The 21,812-nt window shown below is 38.1% G+C and overlaps 1 non-coding gene across 1 annotated transcript; it reads right to left on the minus strand.

Moving 5' to 3' along the window:
• Positions 1–8,228: 8,228 nt before the first annotated feature.
• Positions 8,229–8,330, minus strand: LOC140530542 (U6 spliceosomal RNA). The gene has a single exon (XR_011975979.1). It is a non-coding gene; the product is annotated as a U6 spliceosomal RNA (small nuclear RNA).
• Between the last annotated feature and the right edge of the window lie 13,482 nt (positions 8,331–21,812).

A 21,812-nucleotide genomic window follows, 5' to 3' on the forward strand; every position in this document is an offset into this window, starting at 1 on the left:
ATAGTGTGTGACCTCTGGGATGGGGCTTTTCCACAGGTAGTTTTGTAGGAATGTATTTTAATTTTATTCAAGCCCCTTTTGTATCTTGTTTGGTACTGATAGCCAGAGCAAAAGAAATTGAGAGACATTCTGAGTTAGAGCTGAAGAGATGGATCTCAAGGGCCATGGAAAGTAGACTTTTGAGTTTGGCAAGAGACATCATCCATCCTGCACTGATAAAGCTCTAAGGAATTAAAGTTACACTGAAGGACTTGGGTGGAATCTTTCTCCTTTTTCTCCTCCTCCTCCTCCTCCTTCTTCTCCAAACCTATGATTTCTCCAGTACGGGAAAATTCCCTCTATCAATGCAAGTCAGCAACTGTTCTGCATCTTATAATATTGAAGAATTGAGGAGATTGAAAGATTATGTGATTTACCCAAGGTCATAATGACTTAGAGTCAAGACTTGAGTTACAGAAGTCTTTCTAACTCCAAGATTAGGTATGCCATGTTGTCTACTTCACAAAATGTTTTATTTCCATTTTAAATTAAATGACACGATAGTGTACTGTATAGGGCATGCACTAGGCCTTAGTAGCTCTTTTGGTTGATCAGAAATGAGGCACCAGAGTTGCATCATTGTAAGGATGTGCTGGCGCAATACTGGGCCTAGAGTCAGGAAGTCCTGGATTCAAATTCAACCTCAGAAACTTACTGGTTGTATGATCTCAGGCAAGTTATTAACCTCTGTCTGCCTCAATTGTAAAATGGGGCTAGTTCCTAACCTACTACCTCCCAGGGTTGTTGTGAGAAATAAATAATATATTTGTAAAGCACATGGTGCCTTACATAGTGACTGGCATATAGTAGATGCTTAATACATGCCTCTTTCCTTCCTTTCTTCCTTTTCTCTAACAATTGATTGGTACATCTCTAAGACCTGCTGTCTGTGAATAAATTGATTCTGGAAGAAAATACAACAAAGTTCTATGGTTGTTAAAAGTAGGAATATAGATTTAGGATCTTGGATGAGAACTTCAAAGTCATAGGATCATATATTTAGACCTGGAAGGGACTTTAGAGATAATTAAATCCAGTCTGCTTATTTTTTTTTAGAAGAGGAAACTGAGACTTAGAAAATAAGATCACATATGTAATAAATGAATAGAATTGCTAGGACTTTGCCCTCTGTCTCTAAATCCAGTTTTTCACACTGCCTTGCCCTTCTCATTGATAAAAAAAAAATAAAATGATGGGCCAAATAAACAAAATGCCATTTTAAACAAATTTGTACTGTCCACTGTTGATGAATAATCTGTGTTCTGAGTGAGGGATTTCCATTAATAGCTACTTATAAGCACCTGCCATATGCCCAGCACTGTGCTAATCACTGCCTAAGATACTAGAATCATAGAATTTCTATCTGGCAACCTCCTTATTTTATAGGAAAAGAAACCAGGATGAAGAGAAGTGAGTTACCCAGGGTCACATAGAAGGGATACTCTTCTTAAAGGAAAAAAAAAACCCTTGCTTTTATCTGAGGGAAAGTGAGACAATGGCCTATTGAAATGCTGGAAAGAAGGAAAGAAGAAAGGAAGGAAGGAAGAAAAGAAGGAAGGAAAGAAAGAAGGAGGGAGAGAAAAAGAGGAGGGAAGAAAGAAAAGAAGAAAGGAGGGAAAGAAAAGAAGAAAGGAAGGAAGCAAGGAAGGAAGAAGCCCAGCATTGTCATCTAAGCACAGGGCCATTCATACTTCTGATAAAACCATGTGAATTATGAAGACTCCCAGTGTACTTCATGGGTATGGGAGACAGAGTACCACATCTGTGCAGCAACTCACTGAAGCCAATGTTCTTTGACTCTGAATATATTTGAGAGAAAATTATTTTTTACTCTTGACAAAGTTATAAAATTTACTTTTGCTCAAGACTGTAAAGCTCATCTTCTGGAAAAATGTATTCTATTTAATACCTTTTTTTTTTTCCCCTCCTGTCATTCTGTCAGCACCAAGACAACCAGGAAGGACTTTGGCCTGCACCTTACCTTTCTGCCTAGACAGCAGTGTTATTTGCTAAGTTTCCATTTGCAGGCTAATTTTATGAAAGAGCCCAGACTGGCCTGCAGATCCCTAACAGAGATTGGAACCCTGGAGTAACTGAGAAACTTTGACTTTCAAGTCACTTCATTATGACAGGAAAATCACTTTTATGGTAGGAAAGTTATATTTCTAAGCACAACTGCATACTAGCCTGGAATTCTAATTCTAGACATTAAGAGGGATGGGGGAGGAGCAAGGAATCTCTGCCAGAATGAGAATTTGCCAGGTTCTAGGGCCCTGGCTGACTACTGGCATCATTAATCATTTCTAAATTAGGTACTGCTCACATCAGCTATATTTGTGTGGAGCTGGGTTGGTATTCCAATAGTCCTTTAGCTATGATGAGTGATTTGTGAAAATTGGACCTGCAGACCTCAATTGCTATTTCTCTTTCCTCTTCTTGGCAGGACAAAAAACAACCACCCCAACAACACAAAGATCTACCACCAGCATCAACAATAGAAAGTCTAATGAATTTTGTGGTATAGTAGGTAAAGGGCTGGCCTTGGAAACAGAAAGACCTGAATTCGAATACTGGCTCCTACTCATATTGGCTTTGTGACCCAGAGTAACTTTACCTCTCAGGGTCCTAAGCAACTATCTAAAACCATAGACTGCATAACAGTTAATGATCTATACTGGTAAAGGGAGTTTCCTCACTGGAATCTTCTCATCTCAATGAGTATGCATACAATTGAATATGTATTACTTTTAGGAGTTAGGTGAAATTAACATCACGAATTAAGGCAACCTGGTAGTCTCTTGATAATCCAGGTCTAGTTCTGAGACGAAAATCAAATGAACACTGCTATTCCCACTAAAGATTTGTCAGACAACTTTCCCAAGACTCTAATCATCATTCACTCTGTTGGTCAGTCATTTTTCAGCTGTGACTGACTCTTCATTACCCCATTTGGGGTTTTCTTGGCAGAGATTCTGGAATGATTCGCCATTTCCTTCTCCAATTCATTTACAGATGAGAAAACTGTGGTAAACAGGGTTAAATGACTTGCCCAAGGTCCCCAGACTAATAAGTTTCTGAAGCCAGATTTGAACTCATGAAGATGAGTGCTGTTGATTCCAAGCTCAATGTTCTATATACACTGTGCCATCCAGCTGCCCCTGACCATTCACTTTGACTTCTCACTGAAAAACTGTCTTCCTGGTCACCAGTCCTCTATTTGTGTAGTCTTTCCCAGTCCCTCTTTGAGGGCAGAGATCCCCTTGTTTGCTTGTATTTTTGTTTCCAGCACCTAGCACCACACCTAGCACCTTATAAGCACTTAATTTTTCTTTTCATTTATATATTCATACATTCATTAGCTAACATGGAAGGCTAATCCTAAGAACTTTCATGTGCTAATCTAAGAATCCTTTCTTTCTCTAAGAGGAGTTCATTCGGTGCCTCATTTCAGCCATAGCTGAAAGTTATAGCAAAAGAACAAAACAAGGATTAATTAAGAAAAACCAAGATACCTCCAATAGAAAAGACCTCTCAGAGCAATCGCCTGAAAATCTGTTATTCTTTGTGATGCAAACATTACAAGTAACACCTTTGCCATTTTGTGAAGGATTGGAGATCTGCGTAAAATATGACAATTATATAATGGGGTGGCCCCAAAAGATGTGCACTAAAGTCTATTGTAATACCCATAGAAGTAAAGGGGCATCTAGGTGGCTTAGGAGATAGTGTGCCACGCCTTGTGTCAGGAAGACTCATCTTCATGGGTTCAAATCTGGCCTCAGACACATACTAGCTGTGTGACCCTGGGCAAGTCCCTTAACCCTGTTTATCTCAGTTTCTTCATCTGTAAAATGAGCTGGAGAGGGAAATGGCAGAGCATTCCAGTACCTCTGCCAAGAAAACCCCAAATGGAGTCATAAAGAGTGGGACATAACTGAAAATGACTGAAGAACCATGAGGGTGTAGAATCTCTCAAAAAGATCACCATCATATTTAGGTTCCAGCTCTCTTGTTTTCAAAGAAAGCTGTTCTCTCGCTCTGCTGTAATGAGTGGTTGAGGGGATCTGATTATCAGGGACTGGTAGCCCAAAGTGAGTAGGGGACCATATTTGTGTATAAAACTTAAATCACAGTGAGATTGTTAGGACCCATCTCCTAGGGGTATGATTTTTAAAAATAAGGTAACATAAGAGACAACATAACAGAATGGAGAAAAAAATGACATCAGAGTGGGGAAGATTTGGAGTAAAATACTGCCTCTAACATCTATCTACTGGCTCTGTGACCCTGGGTAAAGGACTTAACCTCTCAATGCCTGGGACACCTCTGTAAGACTACAAGTTAAAAAGCTTTGGTAGAAGGTGTTTTTCCATATGCACTATACCAGGTGGAGAACCTGTGGTCTCGAAGCCACAGAAATAGAATCCAATCCCTTGAATTCAGTCAGAAGGTCACACTTGAGGACCTAGAGCTCTAAACCAAGTCTCCTTGCTGGGGACAACAGCAGGATTGACTTCTTTGTATAAGAAGTCGACTGTATTAGACAGACACCACTTCAGGCACTGTCTTAGATCAATTAAATCAGAGATCTGGTTCCCCTCCTTGCTCTGAATTTATGAAACATAGCTTTATAGCAAGTCAAATTATAAAAGGAACACTATTTACTGGTCTTCCTTGATTTGAACCTTCTATCTCAGTTTCCCAACTTAAATGTAATTCAAATCTATCATGACAGGAGTTAACCTTTACCTATTGGTAAAAGAATGGGACAAAGCATAGCTCAAACTGTATATTTAGTATTTACCTATGGGTATAGTGGGCACTTAATAAATGCTTGCTGAATGAATAATTGAATGAGAAGTAAAATTCCTTCGCAGTGCAAAGTTTCTTATACTATCCTTGATTCAGCCATACTGAAGGTGGAATCATGTTCTCATTTGTTGTGGTTTAGTCATATCTAACTCTTCATGACCCTGTGGACCATAGCACACCAGTACCATCCATGTGGTTTTCTTGGAGTGATTTGCCATTTCCTTCTCCAGTGGATTAAGGACAAACAGAAGTTAGGTGACTTACCCAGGGTCACACAGTAAGTTGGTTGGATTTGAATTCAGCTCTGATTCCAGACCAAGTGCTCTATCCACTGAGCCACCTAGCTGCCTCATGTCCTCACCAGAAGCCATGGACCTTCAGTTGTATCTCAGCAACTTCTTATAATAGCATAAAAGCCACATGACAGGGGCGTTTTGCTTTTCCCACTCCTCCCAGCACCATTATAGCAAGGCTCTATTATACTAGGAGATCATTTCTCCAAAAGTGCTTTTAAAATCATGCAGCTATGGGGATCACAATATACATTTCCTGAGATATAGTCATTGGCCAATGGACCCATAGGAACCTTCACACATGTGTAAGATCCCTACATAATAAATCTGAAAGCAAGAAATTAAGAACAAACACGTCAAGTTACAGTTATCAACAGGTTGGTAAGTTAGAAATGAAGTACCTGGCTTGAGTCTAAGGTTACCAATGGAAACAATGCTTGTAAAGTAGGTCACGAAGCTATTGAGATTTTCTCTGTGCAAAAGTGTAAGGGAGCAAAGGTCAGCAGAACTGAGGAAAACAGCCTTTGAGCCTCTGTCCTTGTTCTAACTCATTTTCATACTCTTTCCTCACTAGCAGTTTGTGAAAGCAGATGGAAATTCCCAATGATCAGAAAGTTGGGAATAATTATAACAATAATAACTAATATTTAAGTAGCACTTACTATGTGTCACTCTGGAGGCAGCTAGTTCAATCAGTGGATTGAACCTAGGCCCTGACTTCAGGAGCAGCGCTCTAACCACTGCACCACCCAGCCACCCCCCCAGCAAGAATATTTACTATTACTAATCATATCTCTTTTCTAAGGGTTTAAGTAATTTTACCAATGCTACCTCCAAGCAAAGGCTTTTCTAAAGTGAAGAAAGAGATTGAAAACTGAATTCATCGGGGCCTAGTATCATGAATCAATTGCACAGTTAGAGATGCATATCTCTTGCAGCCCCGTCAGATGCTCAATACTCAAGTCATTGCTACTTCTCTTACCACAATACAAACCTCCCTGTGATAATGCAGCCTTTCATAGCTGGTGAACAAATCCAGCACTGTCAGACTCAGGACTGAGAATGTTTTTGCTTTCATTTTCCAGGCTGACTTTTATCTTCTTAAATGAAAGATATACTATCCACCCACTAGCTTTTCACAGTTCTTCTCTTGGGAAATTCAGCTACTTTTCTGAAGAGATGTCTGTCTAATACAGCCTGACTGCTTATACAGAGAAGCCAGCGCTGCTATTGTCCCCAGCAAGAAGGCCTTGGTTCAGAGCTTAACACCATGACTTTCTCTTCTGTTGGACAGCTTAGGAGTTGTTGGTGGTGTTATTTTTAAGGAAAGTTACTCTTTTACAGCATTAATAACAGTGGTGGTGGTGATAATGGAAAGGAGTTGAAATGATCTTCACAGCCAATTTACAATAGAGATGTCCAAGGTGACTCATGCTGCTGACCACAATCTAAGGGTCTGAACAACTCAGTGAATGCTGTCAGTCTTCCGCCTTCTAGGACACCTGCTATGTCCTATGTGAATGAGAAGTAAAGGAAGACAGGGGAGAAGAAACTCATTGAATCCTGAGAGTGCTGCCAAAACACCACCACCATCACACACACACACACATACACACACACACACACACACACACACACACACACCTCTCTGTTTGGGGAGGGACTACATTTTCTTGAGAAAGGTTATCTCTCTGCCATAGGTACAGTCCCTTCCCTTATTGATCTGTATCCTTTCCTCTCCTATTTCTGGAATCTTCTCTGCCTAAAACATTCTATGCTAAAACATCTCCCCTCACTGGACCTTCTCCCTGACTGTTCTCAGAGATAGCCAACTGCTCAAATGCACTTCACTAAGTACCCCTCTCCTATATACATACATGTGCAACACACACAGTTGCACACACTCACTTCTCCTCATAAGAACCCATGTCTTTGTCAGGGCTATTGAACTGCCCTGTTGTATGGGCATGATGTTTTGCCGTAATAGTGTCAAGACTCGATTGCAACCTGATTAGGAGGTGCTTTTTTGAAAAATCATATAAATAATCTTTTTGTTTCTGCCATAATCTGAACATCATCTCCCCTGAGGCTTAGGGATGCCTCTGGGCTGGTTGTATCATAAACATTATATGTTCCCAATAAGCTAGAAAGAACTGGGCCAAAGACAATGACAACTTTGATGAACTTCCTACCAGAAGGAAGCCTTCCTTCCTCAGTTCTTTGGCTCTTCTTCTCACTAAGTTTCTGCTCAATACAGCTCTGATAGAACAAAAACATTCATAAGATATCAATAGTAACAACCGGCATTCACATAGAGCCTTAAGGTTTGCAAAGTTCTTTACCTGCATTACTTCATTTGATTCTCACAACAACCTAGTAAATGAGGGGCTATATTATGCCCAGTTTAAAAAAGAGGAAACTAAAGTTGAGAAAGTTAAAGTAACTTGCTTAGAGTCAAAAAGTTGCTAGGTGTCTGTGGCAAGATTCAAAAATCAGTTTTCCTGGCACTTTTAGCCAATAGCTGCTTCTGGGTAACTTTGGCTTATGATTCTTTATTGTGATAGTAAGAGGTATGCAGTATCATTTCAGAATACATGATTTTGGAAGGAAGAGACAATTCAATTTAATTCAACAAGCTCTTATTAAGCACTTACTATGGGTAAGGAACTGAGAATACAAAGACAAAAACTTCAAGAAACTTCCTTTCTACAGAGGATATATGTACATGGCCAAGTAAATACAAGGTATATATGCAAAATATTACAAAATTATTTCAAAAGAGAAATTTCAAGAGAGAAAATTATTTCAAGAGGAAGTAGCAGAAAAGTCCTCTACATGTTATTGTCCAGCTGTTTCCGTTGTGTCTGACTCTTTGTGACTCCGTTGGGGTTTTCTTGGCAAAGATAGTGGAGTGGGTTTGCCATGGCCTTCTACAGCTTGTTTTACAGATGGGGAAACTGAAGCAGCCAGGGTTAAGTGATTTGCCCAGCATCGCACAGCTAGTAAATGCCTGAGACCAGATTTGAACTCAGGAAGATGAATTTTCCTGATTTCAGGGCTGCCATTCTATCCATTGCACCACCAAAAAATATGGAAAGTCTCATGAATTTGCACATCATCCTTATGTGGGAGACATGCTAATCTCTGTATCATTCCAATTTCAGTATATTTGTTGCCAAAGCACATATAATAGGCTGTGCCTAAGCAAGCAGTATTTTGAAGGAAATTAGGGATCTTACAAGGCAGAGGCACTTTGAAAGGAGTACATTCCAGATAGGAGGGACCACTTATGCAAAGAGACAGAGGGGAAAGACGGATTGTCATGTGTGGTGAAACACTAGGAAGCCAATTCAATCATAACAGAGGTTATGTCCAGGCTAGTAATATGAAATAAAATTAGAAAGCCTAGTGGGTCCACATTATGAAGGGGTTTAAATACCAGCCTGAAAATTTTATATTTTATCCTAAAGAGTACTGGGAGCAGGAGCCATTAATGGTTTTTAAAAAATATACAGTAGAACCTCAGTTTACAAGTAGCTTGGTCTATGTGTTTCACTAGATGAGGAAAAGTTTTTCTCAGAATTTGTCTTGCAGGACAAACAAAAATTCGCAGTATGAACATCAAAATTTTGTTAAAAAACATCATCCAAACAAGGCTGTAGCAATGAGAGCCATGAATATTTCTAACGATAATGCAATATCACATTTCCGTGACATTCTGAAAAAACATCAAAACAAATGTCATTGGACAGATTCCTAGTCAGAAGAGAACATAAAGAAAAAAAAGTCAGTGAGTCAAAACATGAAAGTGATTCTAAAAAATGAAAAATAAGTGAAGGCAGTAGTGCTCATCTTGCTTTTAGAGAAAGTAGCATAAGAGAGTACACTCCCAATGTTGAAATCCCTGTTCTCATAGAAGGAGATTCTCCTTCCAGGCAATAACTCTTCCTCCTTCTCCTCCTCCCTCTTATTTCCCTTATGCCAACCCCAACTCTTCTCAAAGGTAAAGTGCAGGTTAATTTATTTTATTTTCTGTTTATATTGTGTACTAATCATTGCTACTGTATTTCAGGCACATTTGGGACAAAAAAACTTAAAATTATAAACAATCAGTTTTATACTAATATATCTGGGGATGTGGTACTGATCATCCAACTTTACATTATTTCCTATAGGAAAATTCTCCTTGTAATATGAACAATCACATGACAAACAGAATCTTGGAATAAATTAAATTCATAAACCAAGGTTCTACTGTATGTGGGAAGACGTATGTCTTGGGCATATCACTTTGGCAATTCTGTGGAAGATGGCTTACAAAGGACAGAGAGAGAAAGAAATGGAACCATTTGGGAGGAAACTGCAAATGTTGTGGCATGATATGATGGGGCCGTAGACTAGGTTAGAGATTAGTGTTGTGTGCAGTTGTACATACTGATTCACGTTTTTTAAGACTGAATCTGTGATTTCATAGTTATAAGGTATTTTCAGCAAGGAGACTCTACAATAAAGATTCACACCTGCATTTCTACTTAGAGTCTTAGAGCACTGACAGGGACTCTAACAGGGTCCCATCACCAGTGGTATTAGGGATAGGACCTAAACCCATATCTTCCTGACTCTAAAGCTAGCTCTCTATCCACCATACTCAATATGTAATTATCGTCACTATTAACATTAATAAACATGAAACAGCCCCTCTCTTCTTTTGTGACTATTTTGTGAATTTCATTATGATACCTTTGCTATTGTTGTAGTCAGAAAAGCTTATGTGAAGACATGGAGATGCCCTCAAGGGAACTACTGAACAGAACTGTCAACCATTTTAGACTCATTTGCTGAACTCTGGAAGTTTAGGGTCAATGTCCAGATTAGCCCAGGCCATGTAAGATATGTCTTCACCTTTCCTCATCATCATCACCAACCATAAAAGTCTGATGTTGTGTTCCTCTCTCTTATACTTTAGAGAAATCAGTGAGCTTCAGTGGAGATTACATGGTGCCCATAACACTCAAACCTTTACCATGTTGTGTCTACGACACTCTCAGGAAAAGTTTGAGGCAAGGTAAGTCCCATCCAAAGGGGAGCACATGCCGGCCAAGTAATTAGGGCAAAAATCAAACATTGAACACTTTCGTGTTTCATGTAATCTCAACTCACACCATCCACACCTGGAACATGGCCAAAGTACAAAGGGCAATGAGTCACAATCTGTAAAATGGTTAGTGAATGTCTCCAGACATTTTATTTTTAATCCTACATAGATTTTATAAGGAATTTTCCTAACTAAGTGCCCCAGGGACAGCACACATAGTTTTACCTTAACCCATGAATGAAAGATTGACACTCATGTAAATAATTAACAGTAGTTGTGGGTGAAAATAGGATAGTTGTCCCCAGGGTAAAGGTGTTGCTTCAGCAGTGATATCACCTTATACTATTCCAAGTAACCCCTTTAGCCCTTATACCAACTGTTGGGGCAGAAACCAGCATGTCTGTGCCCAGTACCTGGGGGTGTCACACGGAGTCTCTGGCAAAGTGAACAACTTCCTCATGAGCTAACATCAGAATCATATAGTGCCCTGGCATGTCCTTCAATTGCCTCTCTTGGGAAATGGGTGAATTCAGGACTCATTTTTTTCTTTTCTTTTTTTTAAATTGTGGTTTAGACATAGATACTTCATGAGGGAGAGAAAAAAGTCTGCCACTCTTGGGAACGAACCTGAATCTAATCAGTTTCCTGGCATAGGTGCAGAGCCCTTGACCATGCTGAAAGTGGACAACTCAATGAAAGTTTCCCATCTGGCTGCTTGTTTTCGTTACAATACTGGTCATAATAATAGCTCATATTTCTAAAGCACATTACGATTCCAAAGTGTTTTCTAGCAACAGACAGTGGTGGATATATTTGTTCCCTCCCCTTCTCTTACCTGTACACTTTTTCCAGATAAGAAAACTGAGGATCAGATAAAAACTGAGTTACCGATGATCATCACAGCACTAATTAGTAATCAAACTGTGACTTCAACCCAGGACTCTCGACTCCAAGTCCAGAATTCTTCTCACTATATCATACAATAGCAACTAGCATTTAGCATTTTCTCAAGATAACTGTTTAAATTTAGACGTAAATTTAAATAAAGACATAAAAAGATACTGTTTAAATTTAAAGACATATATTTAAATAGTAATAGCAGATCTAAGTAACTAGATCTTTTGAGGTTTTAGCTATATGTCAGGAACCAATAAAATCTTTCATTTTTCTCTCCTCTGTCTCTACCTTGTTCTCTCTTTTTAGCTCTGTCTTTCTCTTTCTCTCCAGAGGCAAAAACTTCTACAGCAAATGAATACAGATACCTGTACTTAGGACAAGTGCTATAAATAATTCATACCTCTGGAGTTTTCTGTTTCTACCACATGTTTTCAGACATGCAGCACAGATGGAAGTCTATTACATCTGGGATCAAATATAAAAGCCTCAGTTTGACTTTAAAGCTCTTCATAAACTCTCCCCTTCCTTCCTTTCCAGTCTTTTACACTTACTGCTTTCCATGTTCTGTATGACCCAATAACACTGTCCTTCTTTTGTTTCTACAGACCCTACACTACCCTTTTCTGACCCTGTGCCTTTTTCATGGGCTATCCTCCATTTCTGCAACATCCTCCTTCCTCACCACCACAATCTATCTTCTCTGGTTTCCTTCAAGCCCCAGCTCAAATCCTACCTTCTGTAAAAAGTCTCTCTTCCTTCCTACTCCTAGTTCAGGGAGCCACAAATGATCCCTCCTGGTCAAATTTAGCATTCAGCCTATTTTTGCAGAATGTTGTTGCTAACATTCTTTTATGTATTGTCTATGGCTGCTTACGAGCAACAACTGCAGCCTTGAGAAGTTACTACAAAAGGGATGTGGTACAGGCACCCCCTGGCTTTGTGCTAGAAATCACAGTGACCCAGTTATAACTCAACAGCATTTCAAGGACCATATAGATCATTGAACTGGAGGAAACCTCCTGTCACTTCATCTAACACATACCTAAACAAGAATTCCCTCTACGGTATGTCCAATAAGGGACCATCTAGCCTTTGCTTGAAAGCTAGAAGTCTTCCCAGTGAAAGGGGTCAAAATGTTAGTGTCAAAGGTAGGATTTGATCTTCCTGAGTACAAAGCCCAGTTCTCTACTGACTAGATCAAGCTACCTCTTCCCCTATATGCCAAAACAAATGCATTTTGTTTGTCCTCAGAATATGGCAGATTTTACTCATTCTAAGCTTGTCTTCCCTAATTTTTTTTTTATTGAATTATGCCACACTTTGTATTCATTCTCCATTACCTATCTTTGCTTGTATCTTCTGTACATGTCTTCATTTCAACTTAAGTTGCCAGTGAGTTACCTCTACATACACATCAGCCTTTTAGATAACTTCTCATTGGAATGCTTTCTCTTTGTGTCTTCTGAGTATCGTTTCTTAAGAGCTTCCTATACCTCTTGGGAAGTAATCCTCCACAGAATGTTAGGCCTCCTAATCCTTTATCTGAATACTTTGAAATTTGTTCTTGCCCAAATATGGATTTCATATCTGTGGCTGCTCTTCCTTTTCTCCTGCAGTGAGTCTAAAATTCTAAAGCCATCAGAGTCTAAATTCTAAACTAGAATAACCATTTTCTTCAAGGCTCTTATATTTTCTATTCCACCATCCTTGTTGAAAGACTCACCTTCTGTCCTTCTAGACATTCAGAGTGCATTAACTAGAACTTTGAACAGTACTGCTAAAAATATACCACTTACCATTAAAATGACTAAGTCAGTTTACTGCTTAGAGTACAGTTCTGTCATAATTCAACCCATTGATACACTTGAAATGAGCCCTGTTGCATAAACTCTGGCTTCTTCTTTACGGTTTTTCCTGCTCTCACCCCATATACACTGAATATACAGAATACCTGAAAAATTAGAAGCTATTTATGAAGATTTATAACATACTTTAACAGAAATAATAATTATATACAAGTGGGAAACTGACCATTATTGAACCTAAAAGCCAATGTCAAATATCTGTAACTTGAAGTAGGTCAAGGCCTTCTACTATGTCCTAACCTAGCAGAAAAAACTCTGATCCAAGTTAGAACTAGCTAATTTCTAATGCCCAATCCAATAATAAAATTCTGTAAAGTATTTGTCCCTCCAGGCCAGTGCCTTGAGTTCTATGTAGGCCTTGTCGAGGTCCTGGATCGATCCACGGCAATGCTGAGATGACAGAGCAAACACTCGGGATGGCTAGCACCCTGTCACAATACAAGAGCATAATTTTGAGCCAGAAAATGGCTTACAACAAACTTTCATTTCCCTGACACTCACTGCTCCATTCCATGATATGTTATCTTGGATTCTAAGGTAACTTGCCCGCCTTTAAGCCTCTGCTTCAGATTCTCTTCCCATTTTCCTAGGTACTTTTTGAATTTACAAGGAACTTTGATATACTTGGTATATACTTTGATATACTTCTGATTTCCTTGATTGGGTCTTTAACCTTGCTCCCACTTTCCCCCGCAAAGATTCTACCCTTAGGTTCTACTGATTGTACTTAAGCACCACTGAGGTGAGCCCCATCTCTATCAAGTCAGAGACTGGATGAGTGAAATTGTCATGGCCTTAGGAGCACCAGTGGTACCCAGAAGTATGCACAAGCTTTCTTTAGTCCCACAGGTGAGGGTAAAGATGCCAATGTAGCTACTGTGATCAGGAGCCTACAGAGTTGACTCTAGGATCTTGGTTAGCATAGGGCCTGTGGTCATGGGTCATAGAATCAGGTTAAATGGCAGACATGAGGAATGATGAGTAGATGAATAAATGACAAGGCATTTATTAAGGGCTTAATTTGGGGAACATACTATGTTAAACACTGAGTATATAATTAGAAAAGTGAAACAATCATTAATCTCAAAGAGCTCATGTTTAAACCAGGGGAAGCAACATAGGAGAATTCATAGGCAGGAAAGACAGTAAAACCCAGTAGTACTTACAGAAGCATTAGAACTGTCTAATCAGACATAACTTGGTAGGTATTCTGAATAAGCTTATGCCATTTATCTATCCTTTCCATTTATCTGTCTACACATAAAAGCTTGAGTTTTGGTTAAAGAGACAGGGGGTAAATCCTTAGCAATGGGATCAGGGATAGGGCAGGTAGGTGTTGCAATGGCTAGAGCTCTGGGTCTGAAGTTGGAAAGACTTATCTTCCTGACTTCAAGTCTGGCTTCAGAATCTGATTAGCTGTGGGACTCTGGGTAAGTCACTTAACTCTCTTTGCCTCAGTTTCCTCACCTGTAAAATGGACTGGAGAAAGAAATGGCAAATCATCCAAATATTTTTGCCAAGAAAACCCAAAATGAGGTCATGAAGAGTTGGACACAACTGAAAACAACAAAAATATAGGAAATTAGGGTGAATCATGACAGAGTCCTTTACCCTGAATCATTCTCCATCTCCACACCAAGTCATTCTATTCCTTTATGATCCTAAATTTTCCTTTCCAAATGTCAATCTTCACAATTTCATAATCCTCCAGATCACCTTTAGAACCCATTCTTTCATCTAACCTTCTCCTGTCTAGTCCAAACAACAGTCATTATTGTACCAAAAACAATGCCTTGGCCTATGAGTGTGGCAACACCCATGTCCCTATAGCTTTTCCTCATCACAGTACAAAGATAAGAAGGCCATCTTGCATAGTCAAGTATATAATGACCCAGAAACAGAGTACAAGGTACACAGGGTTCACCAGAAAAGTTTTCTTGTTTTGTAGAAAGCCTTAAAAGATACTGACTCCTATGATGTAAAATAAGTTACTCAATAACCAAGGAAATTTAAAGATCAACATTACTATGAAATGGACCTGAAGAGACTCAAACAATTGGCAAGGAACAGATAAGATATCCTGCCTAGGATGTGGATTGATTGCTCAGTCCTTTAGCACCTCTGTGATCCCATTTGAGGTTTTCTTGGCAAAGCTACCGGAGAGGTTTATCCTTTCCTTCTCCAGTTCATTTTACAAATGAGGAAACTGAGGCAAACAGGGTTAAGTGACTTGCCCGAAGTCACACAGGTAGTAAGTGTCTGAGGCCAGATTTGAACTCAGATCTTCCGGACTCCAGGCTCTGGCACTTTATTCACTGTGCCACCAATGTGGTTTGTGTTGGTTACTAAAACACAGAGTGCTGCTCATCATAATATTGCAAGTAGAAAGGCAAAAAATCAGAGCCTTAATAGTCTCTTTCTTTTTACAGAATATTTTCTCTATTTTATATTTTAATACTCTTAACTCTCAGAAAAGTAGAGTAATCCTTACATGTGTATCATGCCACAGCATCTTACATGTGGATTTGTGAGTTCATCCATGGGGATATATCTTCCATTAGTATGAGCCACAACTTTGGGGCATCTTCACACCCTTATTCTTCCACAAATCATTCCCAGAAGATTCACCCAACCAACAATCTAGAAATCTTCCTCTGGTTCATCTAATATTTTAAGGATACCATTGCAGTGTTCAGGCTACAACAACAATAACTTACACAGAAACACATGTACATGACTTTAAAATTGGAAAATACAAATACTCTGTAAACTTTAAAGTGATGTATGTGAGCATTTCTGTATAAGTTATTATTGTTGTAGAAATACTTCATCTTAGGTGACCACATAGCTATGGAATCCTACCATTACTTTCCTAGGTTCAATATGTTTGCTATGGCTGGCATCCATATCCATACAAATTAAAGCCCCCATCAATGACTGTGTCAGCCCATGGCAGATGATTCATGGAATCAAAAGACATTTAATTAAAACAAAATGCAAGATAAATAACAAGAAACTGAACTGGGCAATAAACAATCCCCATTTAATTTCTCTATGTCCTCAGCACAGCTAGAGAAGGACAATCAGGACATTCTTAGTAGGGAGTTAGAGACTGGCATCTCAAGGTGTCTCAGTTGAATCCTTCTCTTTTAGTGTCAGCATAACACCTAGAATTAATCTATTAGAAATTGGAGTTTTAAAATGTCTGAGGTAGATTTATGCAATCTAACAGTGGCATGCTGATAAATGTTTAACAAGCAGCTCTTCAAGAAAAAAAATGTGTGCTCAGAATACTTTTAGGTTTAATCTGCATTATTAACATTTTTCCATCACTTTCTTAAGCCTAAATAATCAACAAAACAACAAATCAAGTTGTAAAATTTGTAACATTTGTCAAATAGGGAGGCATTTATACCACTGATACTGAAAATTTAATAATTAGCTCTCCCAAGTCTGAAAGAGTTTGGTACTATATCCTCTACCTGCATCTCTTCACACTTCTGCCATTACAGCCTATCCCAGCTAAGCCTAGTCAGCTTGATATAGACAGGGATGCCATTTATTTCCATCTCTTTTGTCCCCTTCCCTTCAACTGTGCTTCTTGACTATTATCACTGAAACCATGTTTCTGCAAACTCTCTTAGCTTCCTTGGAATTGTCCATTCTGGTAATATGCCTATATAATCAGAGTGCATACCAGGCAATGTCACCAGTTATAGGCTAACACATAGTTTTTTGAGAAGTACATCAGAGAATTAACCCTAGCAAAGCAAAGTGATGGCTTTGGCCCCAAACATTGTAAGGACATCGACATTTTTTTCACAAATATATCCCTTTCTTCTTCTTCTTCTTCTTCTTCTTCTTCTTCTTCTTCTACTACTACTACTACTACTACTACTACTACTACTACTACTACTACTACTACTACTACTACTACTACAACTACTGTTACTAAGCTAATCATGATACAAGTGAAAATGAGATAAATGTCCAAGGAAACTGCCATGAGAAAATTGAAAAGGGAGATATCCTTGGCACCTAGTAGTGGGAGGCATTCAGGGAAGATTCATGACACCTGAAGGGGACCTTCAAGAAAAGAAGTTACTTAAGCAAACTGAGTTGAAAGTGAGGGTTCATTTCAAGAGACAAGTCATCTAGTTCACTAGAATGCATATGTAAAAGAAAATCGTAAGAAAAAGTCTGGAAAAGCAGGTTGGTGTCAGATCAGAGACTAGTATCAAGGATTTTATACTTCAATAGGCACTTAAGGTTTTTGTTTATGGGAATCGCATGGTCAGAGTTGCATTATTACTTGGGCAGCTACTGAGTGAAAAAGAAATTGGAGAGATAATGATTTTGAGGCAGAAAGATCATTTATGTGGCTGTTATAATAATTTAGATGTGAAGAGATGTATATCTAAACTATGTGATGGTTGTAGGAGCAGAACAGGATTAGATTCAAGAGATATTGCTAGGGGTAGATTTGCCAAAATGAAGATCTGGATGTGTAAGGTAGGGTAGAGGAAAAAATCAAAGATTTCAAAATAATGCATTTGAATCACTGGGAGGATGGTGTTGGGAAGAAGAAGAAGAAGAAGAAGAAGAAGAAGAAGAAGAAGAAGAAGAAGAAGAAGAAGAAGAAGAAGAAAAGGAGGAGGAGGAGGAGGAGGAGGAGGAAATGAAGATGATGAAGATGAAAATGATAATTTCACCCAAGTTCTTCAGTATGATTTAATTCTTTAGATATTCAGCAATAAAGAATGGATCATGTCTCATCCCAAACTCAAAAGTCTAAGTGAATAAAGAGTTATTTTCCATGGCCCTTGAGATCCATCTCTTTTAATTCCAGCTATATTTGATACCTTAAGTAATATGCATTTTTATCCACTTTTCCATTCACTGGGAAAAGTTTTTGTAGAGCCCTGACATTTGAAGCACTTGATACAATGTACTCTATGACTGATAGCATTTCAAAAACTTTACTAACATCAAGAAATTGATCTCTTTGGAACTGTATGGGATATCTTAATGATAACAGCAAACTTCTTAGATGAATACTTTTTTTTCACATATATATATATGTACATGGATTTATGTATGCATGTACACACATATAGGTTTGGAAAGGACTTTTCTCGCAACAGTTTCCATGAGACTGATAGTATACCATCACTTCCATTTTACAGATTAGTAAATTGACTTAAAAAGCTAAAAAAAAAATGTGTATAGTCAACTGAGTACTAAGTGTTAGACATTTACTGGAACCCAAATCTTCTGAGTTTTTTATCATTGTTGTCTCATGACTTGAAAGCAAAGACACCTCAATTCCTTCATGAGCCAAGAATCTTGCATACATATTTTTTATCTGTATGCCAGTGAAGAAGAACTAGAAGTCAGTCCTCTATTTAATGGTGCCCAATTATATAATGAATTGTTCATTTTACCTGAGCTGATCACTTCATGTGTGGATTAGCTAGGAAAGTAGTTTGTACTCTGGCTTCTCCATCCTACACCCACCTTTGGAACCTCCCAGCTCATAAGGCTCTCTAGTGAAAAGTCTTCAGGTGAAACCAATGGACTAGAAAATCAAACCACACAGATAATAAGAGTGAGAATGAAGAATCAAGCCCAGGTCAGTGGAATGCCTGTGCTTCTTACAATTTAACTTCTTGAAACAAAAAGAAGACACTATTTTAGACTGCCTTTAAAACTTTTAATAGAAACTTGGGCTATCCAGATTTTAGCCTTTCTAAAATTTAAAATGAAAAACAAAATTAAATTGGAATCTCCAACTGTCTCAATAGCTGAAACAGTGAGAAGAATCTAATAATATGAAATTGAATAAGAATAAATGGAAATCCTGTATTGGGATTCAGTAAATCAAATGTATAAGAGTATAGGAGAAAATTGGATAGACAAAAGAATAGATGAAAAAGGCATTTGAATTTTAGTGGCTGCAATTCATATGAATCATCTTTTTGATGTGGAGATCAAAAAAGTTAACGAAATCTTAGTTTGCATTATTAAAAGTATAGTATCCAGAGATCTAAAGTAATGTGTTTTGTTCTGGACACCATATTTTATTAAGAACATTGACAAACTAGAGTATATCCTGAGAAAAGTGACCAGAATATAAAGGATCTTTGATACCTCTGCCAAAGGACAATTGATTAGAAAACCTGAGAATATCTAGACTGGAGAATAAGAGTTAAAAGGAATTTGAGTCCTGTCTTCAAATTCAGCTGAATCCAATTCAACAACCATTTTTTTTAATAATAACCATCTTTAGAAGAGCGATTACACTTGTTTTTTACAAGGCATCGGAGGAAAGGACTAAGACAACCAAGGAAAAGATGGATGTTAGAGAGAGATTTTAGCTTGATATTAGGAAAAAATATCCTGGTGATTAAATCTGTACTCAAAGAGAACAAATGAGCTCCTGAGGGAGGTAATGAACTAGCCATCTTTATCAACATCCATTTTAAGTGTATAGATACACACACACACACACACACACACACACACACACACACACACACACACACACACATATATATGATATGTCAGTTTCCCTCCAGCCCTAACATTCTTCCATTCTGTTAGGTCAGGGTAAACTGGAGGGTGAATTCTGAAAAGTGAGAGAATCCCTGGGAAAAGGTCCTCAAGCTGCTAAGCCCAGGTAGCACAGGCCACCTTGGAGACCTCCTCATTGAGCACAACTTTCTCTAGCTACTGGGCATATTTTATTCCCTTGTCAATTTCTGGGGAAAACATAAATTATTCAAAAGTAGGAAACAGAGTTTATCATAGGTAGCACTCCTTAAACCACTGTGGTGAAAATGTAAGCTGGAACTTAGATTGATATAGGCAGTAAATGACATAGGAGAAATACTTTATGAACTTTAAATGGCTAAATAAATGCCAGCTGTCATTATTGTTGCCACAGTTATTTCATTCTAATAATTTTCTATGGAATTTAGACAGTTCTTGTCCTACAATTATTCATTTATTTTTAATATTCTATGGACTATTGTACAAGTGGATAAAATTAATGATTTTGTAATTGAGTACAATTTGGAAGTATAAGCTCATCTTTCGATTCATTGAATGGCTCATCTTCTTAGGTTCCTTGGAACAGGCCACTGATAAGGATAAGGCTGATAAGGTAGACAGGATATAACAGATATAACAGGTACCTCTTCCTATAACCACATAATGTTGATTTCTCTTTCTGGGTCTTTATATTTTGAAAGCTCTTCATTCCATATTACTTGGAGATTGTTAGTGTCCAATATGGTGACATCTATTAAAATGTTTTTCTTAAAATTTTTATGGGTCAAATGTTGTGTTTGTATAATTATGGAAGATAGCTTTATGAGCTATGATGAATTATTTTGGTGCAGGGTTACAGATTGGATTTGTGATTTCATTAGCGTGGTGAATTCTATTACTTTCTCTTCAATTTACGTTAGCTGCTTAAAGTAGTAAGAGGTTAAGTGACTTGTCCAGGGACACACAACCAGTATATGTCAGAACTGGGTCTTATACTTAGATGCTCCTGACTTTGAGGCCATCTCTATTATACCATACTTATTAATATCTTATTATATTATATTGTTATTTGTAGAAAGCTAGTTGATATAGTGAAAATAGTTTTGGAACTGAAGTCAGGAATACCTAAGTTCAAATCCAGCCTCAGATACTTATTTTTGTGTGGCCCTGGGTAAGTCATTTAACTGCTATCTGCCTCAGTTTCTTCATCTGTAAAATAGGGATAATAACAGTGGCTACCTCTCAGGGTTCTTGTTTAAAGTGAGATAACCCTTGTAAAGCATTTTTCCAACTTAAAAGAGCATATAAAATTTTATTATAAATAATTATTATTATATAAAATGATGATGACTACCTCTTAAGGTAACACATTTCACTTTTGTATTGCTTCAACTATCAGACTTTTTTTCCTATAACAATTATGTTTGCCTCCAACTTCCACCCATTTCTTCTAGTTCTGTCCTTTAGGGTCAGTCTCCATAACAATAATTATAACTGGCATTATAGTACCTTAGAGGTTTGTGAACATGGTCCTCCTTTGAGCTTTGATTGGCCTATGTACTTCAGATATTATCATCCCTGTTTTACAGATGGGCAATTTGAGGCTCAGAGAATTGACATGACTCACTTATGTTCACACACTAGCATGGTACAAAGTCTGACTTCAGAATCAAGTCTCTGCTGACCTTTCACACAGCATTCTTTTCACCATACCAGGCTGTAAGGCCAAAGGTAACTCGGACAAGAAAACAACCCTATTTCTAACTTATGAGTATTTACAGCATCTTCCTGAGTTGAAGAGGAGCTGTGCCTTCTGTCTAGTTAAGAAACTCTGAAAAACCCCTCCTAGAACTTTTAAGACACAGACAATTTTCCAGTTCATACTGATAGTTTTTCAGAACATTGGTGCTGAAAAGGACCATAAAAATCACCAGTCCCAGTCAGTCAGTCCGTCAGTCAACAAGGATTGATTAAGTACTTCCCCCATGTTGGTCATACAAAGAAAGGCAAAACAACTTTCCTTCTCTAAAGGAGCTCACAATGTAAGGACGGAACAACTGCTAGAAAAAGCTATGTGGATTTAAGATACATAATCTCTTAACTCCCCAAATGTCTACGAGTCAGGTCCATCCACAAGGTTACACCTGGAAAATTTTCTGCTCCCTAAACTATACCTTTTTCTTACTTATCTTAATCTCTTTTGTCCTTTGTTTTTTCTCTTTTTTTTCTCTTTATGGTTCCTTCTCTCACATTCCCTCT

The sequence above is a fragment of the Notamacropus eugenii genome, chromosome 2 (genome assembly GCF_028372415.1).
Source record: "Notamacropus eugenii isolate mMacEug1 chromosome 2, mMacEug1.pri_v2, whole genome shotgun sequence".
In the NCBI taxonomy this organism is placed as follows: domain Eukaryota; kingdom Metazoa; phylum Chordata; class Mammalia; order Diprotodontia; family Macropodidae; genus Notamacropus; species Notamacropus eugenii.